Consider the following 16124-nt stretch of genomic DNA (forward strand, 5'->3'; position numbering starts at 1 on the left):
AAAACTCTTCTCGTACCAGTACAAACACAAAATTTGGACAAGTGATAATACTCAAAGCAAAAGGAATAAAAACTCTTTCCAATCGGTGTTGTGATAAATCATAAGAAGATTATAATAAGCAAACAGCAAACGTCAAGAGACTTTAAAACTCTACTCGAAATAACGCAATTTCAATGTAATGACCACAATAATAATGTATCAAAACTATTGCAATTTGTTGCATGATATGTAATTCACATTCCTATTATTTGGTCAAGTGAAAGCACAAGTTCGTTTGAGGCAATTGAAGAAGCCTATATGTGAGTATGGTAATCGGCTCTCCACATTCTCATTCCACTACGTTAAAGACCGTAACTTTTGTAACCCCTGTATATTTATCTTTTGTCAAAAATAAAGAGAGATAGAACAAGGAAGTATTTTATTGAATTATCCATTGCACATTGAAATTAATCATATCTGCATTCTACTGTTGCTCAACAACAGGATTTTTTTTTTATGCCTCCACTTCCCCCTGCCTTGGCCAATTACTTTCGGACTTATTTATGGAAGACGCAACTGCCTCTTGCCTTTATTCTCTCTCTTATACTTGATGTTTCTTTATTATCTCCCTGTCTTTTCGGCTGTCAAACCTCAGCAGATTGAGGTGAGGCACACTTCTTTTCAGCATGGCACCTAATATTTAAAAACCATGCCCTTATATTTCTCTCTTTTTTTTTGTTTATTTTATTTTGCAGTATCGTAGTATCGGAAGTGCGTGAGAGACGTGTGTCGCGTCGCTCCGCGGAAACTATTCGGGAAAATGGTTTGCAGGTTGAGCAGGAGATATACCGCTTACCTGCGTGTGCGTTAAATTCTTTCAAACAACTGTGTGAAAACAGAATTTGGAAATTTTAAAAAAATAACGGAGATTTTAACTAAAATATCTAGTGGTTTTTACAGAATTATAGTGCAATTTTGAGTGCTAATACGAAGACGTGGAATCCTGAGGACAAAAAAGTAAATACCGCAACGTTGCAACTTTACGGCGAAGTTAAAGTGCGAACGAACTGTGAAAGTGTGAGTGTCCGTGTGGAAGGCTAAAGTCCTTTTCCCGCGGTTGTAAAAGTGCGTACTAGAAATTACACCTCATTGTAGCCGTAGTAAACAAATAGTAGAAACACGTGCTTCTCTTAGTAAATACGTTTGAGTGAAAAAAGAAGAATTGTGTGATAGTGAGTAGAGTGCATACTAAAGTAGTACAGTAGTGTTTTTTTTCTAGTAACAGTGCTAAAACACGTGCTTATAGTGCTTACTGACAGAAGAAAGAAACACCACTAGCTGAAACACATGGTGAGTACATACATTTCTCTACATAGTCTTAACGAAACCACACAAGCTTCTGAAGAGGCAGTGAAATTTAATAAACTTTTAACGCTGTGACGAGTGGGCAACAAATATAAAATAATTGTGTGCACACTCCCAAGGGAATTTTTTTTTAAACTATAGAACAAATAGAGAAATATCGAAATCATTACATAAACATAATTTTGGTCGTTCCTGGGGTGATATTCCCCCTCCCCAGGTTCTCTAAGATGGATCGAGCAATGGAACGAAAACCAAGATACTCAGGTAGTAATTACACAGACATGCTTGACAAATTGGATGAGGAACAAAGGCAAACTACAAGTCTGAGATCACAAAATGTGATCAGAGTAAATTTAGAAGAGAAAACAAGGGAAGAGAGTGGAAAAACATTTTCACAAAGTGACAAAAGGTTGAGAGAGTCGCCGGATTCAAAGGATAACAAGAAAAAGAAGCAAGGTATCCCAGCAGGATCAGCTATAAACATAGAAGAAGACCGAAATAACAGTTCAATTCTCGAAAACGATGACGAAGATGGTAGAGATGACGATGAACAAAATAAAAAGATGGAGGAAGATTTAATAAAAGAATACGATGTGGCATTAAGCTTTGTAGAGCAAGTCGTAAAAAGGAGTAAAGCTAGTTCAGCTATAACTCGCAGCATAAACAAGCATCTGTTAGGATGGCTTATCAAACAGGCTAGAGCTGAAGAAGTAAACAGTCAATTGAAAGTAGAAGTTAAGAAACTGAAGGAAGAAAATAAACAATTAAGAGCAGAATTAGACAAAGCAAAACAACAAAAAGAAACAAAAACGGAAGAGAAACCCCTGTACTCAACAATCGCAAGTAAAGATCAAACTGTACAGAAACAAATAACAAAACGTACACAAATAATAGAAAATACTAGAAACAAACAAAAACCAACATTGTTTCTCAAGGCTAAAAATAATGAGAACATTAAACAAGTCAGAGAAAATTTTGTTAAATCAGTGAATCCATCAAAAGACAAAATTAAAATCACATCTTTGAAGGAAACGAAAAACACTCTGATTGTTGAAACAGCATCAATCCCAGATATGGAAAAAATAATGAACAACCGGAAATTACATGAAAATGTGAAAGTAGAAAAGCCAAACAAGAGAAAACCTTTGCTAATAATATACGATGTTCCAGCTGATTTCGAGAACGAAGATATAGTTGAAAAATTAATTGAGCAAAACTTCGAATAACAGGAAATAGAACAAGCCAAGCAAGATATAAAACCAAGATTTAGAACCGGCCCGAAGAATAAAGACAAATGCCATCTAGTAATTGAGACATCGGCCACAATAAGAAGGAAACTAATATCTGAAGGTAGAGTGTACCTTATGTATGAAGTTCATGGAGTTAAGGACTTCATCACAATACCAAAATGTACTTTATCCCTAGATTATTCACACGTAAGCAAACACTGCAAGGAAAAAGAAAAGATATGCTCTCATTGCGGGAATAAAGGCCACGAACGTGCTACCTGTGAAGATAAAAATAAGAGCAAGGTATGCATACCATGTAGCAGAAGGAAAAAGAAGTGTGATGCAAAAAATGAGAAGGACTGCGCTACATATAAAATGTTTTACGAGCGGACCATTTCTAGGATAGAATTTTAATGGATAAGTGTCAAGAAAGATTTTTCAATAATCAATAGGAAAAGAATATAGAAAAAGAAACAAAGAAGAAAAAGAAAAGCCAGTCGAATAAACTAAGGGATAAAGAAAGATCTGAAGCTAGAAGAAATCTGATCTCCAAAACAAAATTCGAAATTTGGTTGGAAGAATCAACACCAATAAGTAGCATAGAAAAGGTTTTAACAATAGAGGAAGGTTTCATTGATTTAGAAGATAGAAATACATGCATAGTGCACCTTATACACCCAGAGAAAGTGTATAGGGAATTTGCCAAACTGTATGGACGTATTGTATTTGACCACAGAGCGGAGTGGCCACACACCCACGTTAAAATATATAACCCCTGACCACAAGCATGGATGAACCGAGGAAGGATGAAATAATAAAAATTATGCAGATAAACGCAGGTGGGTCAATTACAGTAATGGACGAGATAAAAGAACTCGCTGAGAAGGAAGATATAGACATAATTTTAATACAAGAACCCTATACTAAAAACAAAAAACTAACGGTAATGGGAAAAACAGAAATAGTGTACGCAGGAGAGAAACCTATAAACAACACAGGTGAAAAACAAAACACACGAGGAGGGAAGCCAAACTCAAACCACATTGGAGAGAAACCTATGGCAGTGATAGTAAACAGAAACAAAAACTACAAAATTCTAAATCTAACCCAGTTTAGTGACCCATGGACAAATTGTATAGAACTTAAATCACAAAATGGAGATATTATGATATTAAACTGTTACTGTCAGTATTGTCTAGATATAGAACCTTTTTTAAATACCATGACAAAATTCTGTGACACTTACAAACACAAAGACATACTTATATGCGCCGACGCGAATGCTAAATCTCCAATTTGGCATAGTAGATATACAGACGAAAGAGGACAGAAAGTAGAAGAAATGATAGCAGAAAATGATCTGGTAGTAATAAATGAGGAAGGTCATCCGCCCACGTACAGGAGTAGACAAGGGGGTGAATCAAACATAGACATAACACTAACAACATTGCAACTCAGCGACAGAATAACAAATTGGAGGGTACTAGACGCGGCTACCCTAAGTGATCATAACGCAATACTATTCGAGATAAGCAGCAAAACAAATTCTAACAATCTAAATGAAAACGATAAAACTGTAATATATAACACAAAACGAATAAATTGGACTAAATTTTGGGAGACAATTAAATTGCCACAAATTGAAGACGATAGCGATGTTGATGAAATAGCTGAAACATTGGAAACTGAAATAATTAAAGCAATTAAAAGTTCAACTAAAATACGAACATTAAACGGAAAATCAAATAAAAACAACTCCTTTTGGAATAATGAACTAAAAGACTTAAAACTAAAAACGAGAAGAGCTAGGAAATTATACCAAGAGACGTGGGAAATAGAATTGAAACAAATACGACTAACAAAATACAGGGAACAAAAAGAAATATATGAAAACAAAATAAAAGAAATGAAAGTAAATAGTTGGAAAAATTACCTTAAAGAAAATACTAACCTAGACATTTGGGGTGAACCATATAAAATAATTAGTCAGAAAATAAAGAAGCCAACAACTCTCTCAACCTTAAGAAAAGATGACGGAAGTTTTACTGAAGGATGGGAAAGCACCATAAAATTTTTAATGGAAAAACTTTTACCCAAGGACGAAAAAGAAGACGATGACGAGGTGCACAAACAAATGAGGGAAGAAATGAAAATTTTACCAATAAACGACGAAATTATGGAAGAAACAACCAATCAAGAAATAAGTAATTACATAAAAATGTTAAAAAAGAAGAAAGCAGCAGGTCCAGACATGATTAAATCAGAAATTTTCCTGGAAAATGCAGATACATGGTCATCATATCTATCAAGACTCTACAATTTATGCCTCAAGACGAAAAGAATTCCTAAAATATGGAAACACTCAAACTTAGTAATAATAAAAAAGAGCGAAGATAAAAGAAATGATGATCCTAAGGCGTATAGACCGATCTGTCTCTTAAATATAATAGGAAAAATATTCGAAAGAGTAATCACTAACAGACTTAGCAAATATCGAAACATAGAGAAAGATAAGCTACAGCATGGCTTTAGGAAGAAGAAAAGTACGGAGACAGCTATAAGGAGGCTTTTAGAATTAATAGAAAATGGAAAAATAGACAAGTACCAGGTAGTAATCTATGTTGATATCAGTGGAGCTTTTGACAATTTGTGGTGGCCATCACTTTTCAAACAATTTAAAAAAATGAAAGTACCTAAATCACTATACCAACTAATGTTAGAATACTGCAACGAAAGACAGGTCACTTACAAGGCACCAAATAATAACATTACCACATATACAACAAAGGGATGTCCACAGGGATCCATATGCGGTCCAACGATGTGGGACATCGTTATCGAACCATGCCTAAAAACACTGGAAATTACGGAAGACACGGAAGGAGTAGTCGGCTATGCAGACGATATTGCAATAGTCGTATCAGCACGATCAAGAGACGAAATTGAGAGGAAAGGGAACCAAGTCCTACACACGCTTCAAAAATGGTGCGAAATAAATAAACTGAAACTATCAGGAAATAAAACTAAATATACGATGTTCGGGCAATCTATACAAAGAGATCCAATATTAAAGATTAACAACCAAAAAATTGAACGAGTGAAAGAATTCAAGTATTTGGGAGTATGGATTGACGATAAACTGAACTATGCTAAACATGTCGAAAACGTAACTGACAAAGGAAAGAAAGTTGCACATAAAATACTCACAATTGCAAGAAAAGACTATAAGATACCCAAAAAGACCCTACAAACGTACAACAATGCTGTAATAATGCCAACAGTAAAATACTGTGCCAGCATCTGGGCTCACAGAATATTTGCAAATAAAAAATTAAGGGAACAAATAAACAGAGTTCAGAGAGGAGTTTTAATTAGAACAATAGGAATAATCAAAACACTACCGATAGAATCTTTACAGGTGCTTGCACTAGAAGAACCAATCCACTACCAAATACTAAGAGAAGCTGTAAAACGATGGAAGACAAATAATGAAACTATAAAAATAATAGAGATTCTAGGTACAAATCCGAACAACGAAGATGAACTAAATATGTTGATAGAAAGAAAATGGCAGGAGGAATGGTACACAACAACAAAAGGAGAAAAGCTCAAAGAATACATACCAACTATCAAAGTAAGGAAAGAAATTGGTGAAATAAAGAAGGAAACTATGGAAGCGCTGTCGGGACATGGACCCTTCAAAACACATTTGAAAAGATTAAATATTGAAAATGACGAAATGTGTACATGTGGAGAAATCCAAACACCTGAACACGTAATATGGAATTGTGAAAATTACGTAACTAGTGAAGAAATAAGGAATCTCAGAGATGAACTTAGTGATGAAGATTGGACTAGCTTACGGCAGGATAAAACAAAATTCGATAACTTTCAAAAAATAACAGAGCATATAGTGAGAAACCTATGGAATGAACGAACCCAACGAAGAAGGTAATTGAACAAATAGCACTTTGAAAAGATACAATTAAATAAAAAACAAATCAAATTTCTAATAGAAACAATCTTAAAGTTCTGGCAAACATCCAGAACTATAGTACAAACTTACGTTTCTTTTTATTTATTTATTTATTTATGTCGTTTTTATTTCTATAACCCCTAATAACATTGTGTGTGTGTCAGTGTTGTGCGTGTTAGTGTAATAAACACATATGAGAAACAGTGTGATAAAAGCTTAGAGAATCATAGAAGAAAGAAGAAACTACAAGACAGTTAACACCAAATGAGAAGATGTTTTTTACACTGTGTTTTGTTTATCTTTTTCTTTTTAAATTTTTACTTTTCAGGGTGGTTAATGCGCTGCTTCCCAATCATTTATATTATGTATTAATCAATTATTTTCTTTCTTCTTTCAGGTTATTTTCTGCATGTAAAAGGTTAAAAAAAGCAACAACAGGATATATATATATATATATATATATATATATATATATATATATATATATATATATATATATATATATATTTGGTCTAGGAATTAATTCGTGCGGTTGGTACGCACACATTGAAGCTGTAGTACAAACACAAAATACATAAATACCTTAAGAAAAATATTGTCCATCGCTAGCCACCACTTTCGCCCATCTGTCAGGCAATGTACGGATTCCGTGGCGAAAGAAGTCGTCATCCTTGGAAGCGATCCAGTCAATGACCCATGTTTCGATATCTTCTGAAGGAGTAAACCGCTGTCCAATCAAATCGTTGTTCATGCAATCGAACAAGAAGTAGTCCGAAGGAGCAACGTCTGGTGAATACGGCTGGTGGGGTAAAACTTCCCATCCGACATTTTCTAAATAGGTTTTGACCGGTTTTGCGACATGTGGGCGAGCGTTATCATGTTGAACAATAAGTTTATCATGTCTGTTCTCCCATTCTGGTCGTGTTGTGGCCAGAGCTTGCTTCAAACGCATTAATTGTCGTCGATAACGTTCTCCATTCATAGTATCACCCGGTTGCAGCAGCTCATAGTACACCACACCTTTCATATCCCACCATATGCACAGCATAACCTTTGCACAGTGAATATCTCGTTTTGGTTGTGATGGACCTGGTTCACTTGGTTTCACCCAGGCCTTTTTCGTTTAGGGTTCTCGTAATGGATCCACTTCTCATCACCCGTAATAATTCGATGCAGAAACCCCTTTCTGCTCTGTCGTTGAAGCAGCAATTCGCAAATGGTTTTTCGTCTTTCAACGTCTCTGTCTTTCAATTCACGTGGAACCCAATGTGACATCTTTTGAATCATTCCCATGGCTTTCAAGCGTTTGGAGACTGTTGTTTGATAAACGCCTAATGCTGCTGCAAGTTGTTCCTGCGTTTGACACGAATCCTGCTCGAGCAATGCTGTCAATTCTTCGTCTTGAAATTTTTTTGGCTGTCCAGCTCGCTCTTGGTCTGCCAAGCCGAAATCACCACTTCTAAACTGTGCAAACCACTTCTGACACGTTCGCTCAGCTAGAGCATGGTCACCATACACTTCCACCAAAATACGATGACTTTCAGTCGCACTTTTCTGCATGTTAAAGTAATGCAGCAGGACACCCCGCAAAAACACTTTATCAGGCACAAATTGCGCCATGTTCACTTAACTATAAACTGGTGTTGTTGACGCTTTAATCCACTGCCCTATACTACGAACGATACGCGATGACAGGGGTTTGCAACACATGTGTGGATACACGGAACTGTGGGACGCTCCGTTCGTTGCGCCATCTCTTGTCCACCCGCACGAATTAATTCCTAGACCAAATATATATATATATATATATATATATATATATATATATATATATATATATATATATCCATGTATATAGTATCTATGTAGAATTATTCTCTGAATAACTAAATCACTTACGATTATGCGTTTGCAGTTTAAAACAGAAAAGTTCACCACAGACGGAAACATATGGTTGTTATCAGTCAAGGTTATTTGAATTAAAAGAAAGAACGGAACATACTTCCGGTGTGTTTAAAAAATATACATATATAATAGAATGAAATAACATCCTCTTGCTCAACCATAGCTGTAGTTGTGGTTAACTTTTGTGTTTAAAATCTATCCTATAAAACAACAAGAACCACCAACATGATGGAACATGATGTAACTTTACTTCGTAAATTTCCTTTTAACTACAAAGAAATCTCTCTCGATTTCGTTTTGTATTTAAAAAAAATACAACTCCTAATACCAATACTACTTTTAATAATAAGAAGAATAGGAATACTAACAATACTAACCTATAGACCCCCCAAACATCCCCCCTAATTACGAAGAAACTTTATAGCGCCTCCTTGTACAGTCCCCTTCAAAATATGTACTCTAGTATGGTAAATGTAACTGCATCCCTGATTATTAGAATTTGTATCCGTTATTACCGTAGGCCATTAGGGCATAAACTAACACACTAACCATAGGGTCAACTCTTCAACTATTCAGTCTCCCTCTTGCTGACAGAACCTCTCATGGAAAGGAAATCCATAATTGTTTGTATTTAATCCCTAGGTGCGCTAAAGTGCGCTAATCAGTTTGTAATGTCTGTACCTTGCCAGTATACGTAACTGTCAATGGGTCTAGCGTGATGCATACCACACAGGGTGAGAAAAAAGAAATCAAAAACCAAAATGAGTAAATTAAAAAATATATACTTTGATCATTAGTATAGGAAAGAGTTATACATTAAGATTGTAATATATTACACTTATTGCAACCAATGTAGATAGTAATAGCTAATAATGTTATATTTTTGGATAAAATTAGATTTTCCAAATGTTTATAGAAGAACTTTAAAAAAATTAGTAAGCATTGTTTACTACTTGTTAGTTACTCATTATTCAACATACAATACCACATTCAAGTTATATTACATACACGCGTTAAGCATTTAGCATGCAATCGATTCTTGTATTACAAGAAATGTCTTACAGGATGTGTAACATTGTACTCAAATACTTTTCAAGTTATATTTTTTCTTATATGCCATAAATATTCAACATTCACTTGATTCTTGTTTATAGGAAAGTAGAGTATCGCCTATGCTTTATTAGTTATAAATGGTATATTGAAACAACATAATGAAGTTTGTTCACTAATTGTAAGGCACAACCCCGCAAGGTTTTAAGAAATAAGGCAAAAACGGTCGAGTGTACTATTCAATATCATTATGTGTTTCACATTTGGTTTATACTATAAACAAGGAAAACTGCTCTTGTAATTTTGTTGTTCATCTCAGTCAAACTTTAAAGCGCTTCACGCTATTTTTTTGAGTGTACTTAATTCTACTACTAGATTAAAAACTACTAGATTGATTTCACACGAAACCTCTTAGCAATTATAAGCTAGAAGGATACCATGATTGTAAGGTTTCATTCTACAAATTTCAAATCATAAAGCTTCGTACTAAACATGGTAATACTAAACATGGTTCTTTAATCTACTACTTTGTTAGTGAAACTGTTGTAGTATTTAAACGTAGTATAGTCAAAATACATGAAATCTTACAATTCCGCTCTCTGGTAATTCATTCGTTCATAATCTCCAGATTCTCAGAAAATTTTGTTTTTGGTTCCTTAGCGCCTTAAGTAAGGCCCGTTTTATATTAACCCTTTAAATCCCAGCAACTTGCCTTGGATATCCGTTTCCGAATTTGGACATAGTTTATTAGGAAGATAACTTTCGACATTTTTTATTTTTTTTACTCAGGTCGGTGGATAACTGTTACACAGTTATGCCTCGAAGTCCTAAGCCGGACTCAAATTATGGGGCGAGACGCCAGCGCTTTTCTAATTGTGTGTGTTGCAAAGAAAAGAGAGAAAGGGAGAACGGAGTCAGGTGAGGATTTGATTGTATTAGCAATCTGATGCCTCATTGACACCAACCCACATGCATGTAATAGTGGTATGACCCTGGCTTTGATTTACCTAAATCACAGCGCTGGGTCGCGGCTGTAAATTTAGTTAACACCACGCAAGCGATAAGTACATAAAACATTATGTATTTGGAGCTATGCGTGAAATAAAAATGTATTAGTAGATGTAAAATAGATACTTCAGCCCCGGCGTGATGGGGGAAAATCATAGAAAAACTAGAAGTCTTGGCCACTATTGGGCATGCGCGTGAACAAGCTTCTCTAAGCTCGTCTAGGCTCGTGACGTAGCTCTCGAGTGACGTCAGAACTAACAGAAATGCGTGGGACGAAGTCGCTTTATAAGTGAGGTTTTTCACCAAGCTAAAGTTGTTGTTCTCTGGCGTTTGTGAAGTACACTTGGATTCTTTGTCACGGACGCTCCGTATCAGATCAGGTATGTAAGTAATTTTATTAGTCCTCCCGAACATGGGACAAACACTTGAGACTTGTTAGGGATTATCATAAAGTTTAACGTAACAATTAGACCAAGTTTCCACTTCGAAAATTATCACTTACCCTTTGGGCCAATGCAAGTTGCAAGTACGAATCATCAAACTTACTATTTTCAATAAACCGCGGCTTAGCATAATAACCTTCTAGCATCCGTTTGGTAATGAAGGGGTTGTGCCCATACATGTTATGTAGTAATAATCTAAAGCTGTAATTGCAAGTAACCGAGTTGTAAAGTCTTTGTATTTTCATTTTTATTTTTTTCTATTCTTATAAATAAAAGGTAACGATGGAAATGGTCTCTTTAATTTAGTCATGCTATCCCTCCCTACCTGGATTCAGTTCACAGTCTTCATGTGTTACCTGGGTTTCGATTTCCAGTACAAGCTCTACCTCTGAAATACGAGTCTCCCCCCATTATTGAGAATTTTAGTGCACCTTCTCATCATCTTCGAACCAGTAAAGCCGAAGACGTCCCGATACTGAGGCTTAAAGGGAGTTGGACTCAGTACCAACTTTGACATACTGGGTGGAGAGTAGAGGAGTGATCTCAAATACGATTTCACGAAAGAAAGTGTATACAAATACAACGACAATCTCAGAAAACAGATAACAATATATATATATATATATATATATATATATATATATATATATATATATATATATATATATATATATTTACATCAGCTAATGCTTCTGGCAACAAATACTATTCGAAGCTTTCTTGCACCCACTGGAAAACGTGAAGTATATTAATATTTATTTGCATATATTGTTATTGTAGACTGTTCCCATAATGCCCACCGACTTCGATTTTACAAAATTTGAGAAATTAATTTCACTTTTTATTTAGTGGTCAATTTGAAGGCATTTTGTTATACTACCATTAAGAAACCCATATACATCATATTACGAATCAATCATTATGGAACAATCTCATGTGTGACACGCAGCAGTGGTACCAATCTTTGAAAGTTTCATTTACAACTTTTTTCTTTTTTCTTTTTTAACTGATTTTCTGAGTAATGGTGCAATCAGTATAAAGGTACAAGAAGATATTCTCTTTCTCTCTCTTTCTGTCCCTGTGTGTGTGTGTGTGTGTGTGTGTGTGTGTGTATTTGTTTGTTTCTAGTTTCCGGCCTAAGCGTGTGGATACTACCAGGTATACTTTCGTGTGTACAAATGCTAGTGTGTGTGTGTGTGGAGCGGGTATATGAACTATTAATTGGGATCGCGTAGTGGAACTTATCAATATTAGTACGTACATACAAACGGCTGTTACTTCACACGATAACTTTGGACGAATGCGAATTTTTAAATTCTGCTTTTTGCAATAAATAAGTAGAGTGATTCCTCTCGAGGGAGTTCCCCTAAATGGTAGCCCCTACCATGTCCAATTAAATCACAAATTGCCGCAATCGTTTGTACATTGTTTGTACAGAAATGTACAGGATAAATTTTTGTTTGTACATAATTAAGGGCGCCGCCAGAACAGAAAAAAAATGGGGGCTGTGTAAGTGGTAGCCCCCCCACCATGTCCAATTCAATCACAAGTTGTCGCATTCGTTTGTGCATCGTTTGTACAGAAATGTGCAGGCAAAATGTATGTTCGTACACAATTAGGGGCGCCGCTTGAACGAAAACAAAGTGGGGGACTGTCTAACTGGTAGCCCCCCACCAACATGTTCTATTCTATCACAAATTATCGCAATCGTTTCTACTTCGTGTGTACAGAAATGTGCAGGCAAAAGTTTCGTTTTTACACAATTAGGGGCGCCGCCAGAACAGAAAAATGGGGGCTGTCTAAGTGGTAGCCCCCCACCATGTACAATTCAATCACAAATTATCGCAATCGTTTGTACTTCGTTTGTACAGAAACGGGCAGGCGAAATGTTTGTTTGTTCACAATTAGGGGCGCCGCCAGAACGAAAACAAAGTGGTGGCTGTCTAAGTGGTAGCCCCCGACCATGTCCAATTCAATCAGAAATAGTCGCATTCGTTTGTATGTCGTTTGTACATAAATGTGCAGGCGAAATGTTTGTTTGTACACAATTAGGGACGCCGTCAGAACGAAAACAAAGTAGGGTGCTTTCTAAGTAATACCTCCCCACCATATCCAATTGAATCACAAATTGTCGGAATTGTTTGTATTTAGTTTGTACAGAAACGAGAAGGCGAAATGTTTGTTTGTACACAATTAGGGGCGCCGCCAGAACGAAAACTAAATGGGGCTGTCTAAGTGGTAGCCCTCGACCATGTCCAATAAAATCAAAAATTGTCGCAATCGTTTGTACGTCGTTTTTACAGAAATGTTCAGGCAAAATTTTCGTTTGTACACAATTAGGGGAGCCGCCAGAACGAAAACAAACTGGGGGCTCTCTAAGTGGTAGCTTCCCACCAACATGTCCAGTTGAATCACAAATTTTCGTAATCGTTTGTACATCGTTTGTACAGAAATAGGCATGCGTAATTTTTGTTTGTACACAATTAATGGCGCCGCCAGAACGAAAACAAAGTGGGGCTGTCTAAATGGTAGCCGCCACCATATCCAATTCAATCACAAATTATATCAATCGCTTGTACATCATTTGCACAGAAATGTGCAGGCGAAAGTTTCGTTTGTACTCTATTAGGGGCGCCGCCAGAACGAAAACAATGTGAGGGTTTGTATAAATGGTAGAAGCATTAAAAAAATGTGTCACATTTATGGAGTATTTTTCTAACAGGATTTTGTTCACACTATTGTGTGGTTTGGTTTGTTCTCACTATCGTGTGATTCACTATATTGATCTTATCCTAACGATGATGGAATTGAATGTTTTTTTGTTTTTTTTATATTTATATTTATACTTACAATCATTATTGCTGAGTTAGTTTTTCACTCCTCGGCTCTTATTATTAAACTTATTCATTATTTCTTACGTGAAGTGAATCCTTATGAGAAAAATGTATTTTTTTCTTTCTATCTTGCGCAGAAACCGTTATTCTCATCTCGTACAGGAAATTAATAAGTGGAAGATATAACAAATTCACAAAGTAGACTGTTAAAGGGAAAATTATAACACAGTATTTTGTTTTATTTGATCATCTTCATTAAACTCATTTTGCAGAAACTATAGAATGCATGGTGAAGTATTTTGGTGCATTCAGCATTCTGATTTACGAGTAGAGTTGCCAACTGGCCGGTATTTGCTGTAATTTTGATTAAGGCCGGTGACCGGTACAAACTTGTTATTAGACCCCTTCTGACCGGTATTTTGGAATCTGCAATCCAGAATATAACATTGAACATCGAAATTTTTCAACAGTGCCTTTACAAACACAAACTTCCGTTGTATTATACATTATCGATATTTTTTAACGTATGGCAGTTTTTTTTTATTTATTTAACATAACAAATTTGATAACACTTATATTTTATTGTAAAATAATTTTATTCATTTATTGAGAGTAGAAAATGACTTTTTAAAGCAATTTCCTTTGTTTGAAGTGAAGTTTATAGAATAAATTTCATTTTATGAATCAACTATTGTTACATAAAAATTAATATCCAGTATTATTCATCTGTTTCGATAATTTTAAACAAGTGGCAATTGCTGGTAAATACAATAACGATCAATACAGTCTTCAGTTTCTCATTTGTACAGAGAATTTTGAGGGTGTGAAGGTAATTTTGTTTTCCTGAGTTGGCAACCTATTTACGAGGTTTTGTTTCAACTCTGCTACGTAGTGGCTCCGTACTGACACTCCGCATGCAAATAAGTATGTAAGGCTACCATACGCCTCGGTTTCTTAAAATTTGTCCCGGTGTGCAGAAATTTTCCTTCTTGTCCTTTTTTTTTCTTTATTATTATTATTAATTACATATCAAAGTTTCTGAAAAGATAATAAAATCGACTTATTCCTTTTGCTTTCAATTCCGATAATACTATAGGAACAATTTCATTCTAATCTTTATTATTATTGCAATCGCTGCTTCCCCGGATATAACATGCAATGTTTAAATCCTCCTAAGTAGCACTCTTATCACTAAAAGTAAGAATGTATACCCCGAGGTGGCAACAAATTCTTGTGACGTTGCAGACCAGCCCCGAAAACACATTTTTTTCTGCTTCAGAAAAACAATTATGCAAATTGCTTTCTTTTAGTTCGCATTTTAGGCTAACAAAAATAAATCAGCCTATTGAAATTTTGAAACAACTTCATAAATCTGGATATTTTTCTTTATAGACATGTAGAGCATGTAAAGGTGGTATGCGTAATAATATTGAAAATATAATTTTTGCCTAAATATTGTATGTTCACTGATTGCGTTTATATTGTATAACAGCTTCTAGCTTCTATAATAATTTTTAGCACTGTTAATTAAGTATGGACAGTGGCGTATTTACGATTTTGTTTCGGGAGGGGCTTTGCTAACTTCCGGGGGTGCTTTGCCTAAAATATGAAAATTCTGCAAGATATTTCATATACTTTACTATAGTAAGTAAGATTTCGGTGGGGGGTTTGAGCCCGGAAGCCCTCCCCCTAAATACACCACTGAGTATGGACTATATTAATACATTATTTTAAGTTGTATAACTAGTGCAATACTGTAGTAAAATTCGAAAGATAAAATTAATACAAAATGCAATATTTACTACTAATTTGTAAGATGTCCCGTTTTTTCTGATTTCAAAAAGTATGGTAGCCTTAAAGTATGCTAAACCATACAAAATAAATTGTACTGTAAATAGTACCCCTCTGATAGTGCTTTCAAACGGGTCGGGTTACGGGTCGGGTTGTCGGGTCGGGTCAGTCGGGTTAGCTCGTGTCGGGTCACTCGGGTCGGGTCGTCACATTCTTCACTTATTTTCTATACGGAATACTATAAAGAGCTTTGTTGTGGAATTCAATTCGAAGTTGGTGAATGAATGATAAATGTGACTAATTGAAGGTGAAATAGTAATAAAATTTTAATTTTACCCTATATTATCTAATTGGTATTGTAATTGTAATTAATATTACTACTGACTTTTTTCCTTTCTGCGTTTCTATGTCAAGTTAAATGTCACATTAAGTGAAATTGAAAGGAAATATCTAGTTAACGTCCCACGTTATGCACCAACGCTAAGAGAGACAGTGATGATGAGAAATAATTGAAGTGGTTGAATGAAGAAAGTGGGAGGAAATG

The sequence above is a fragment of the Thermobia domestica genome, chromosome 3, assembly GCF_964235325.1.
Source record: "Thermobia domestica chromosome 3, izTheDome1.hap1.1, whole genome shotgun sequence".
Lineage (NCBI taxonomy): Eukaryota > Metazoa > Arthropoda > Insecta > Zygentoma > Lepismatidae > Thermobia > Thermobia domestica.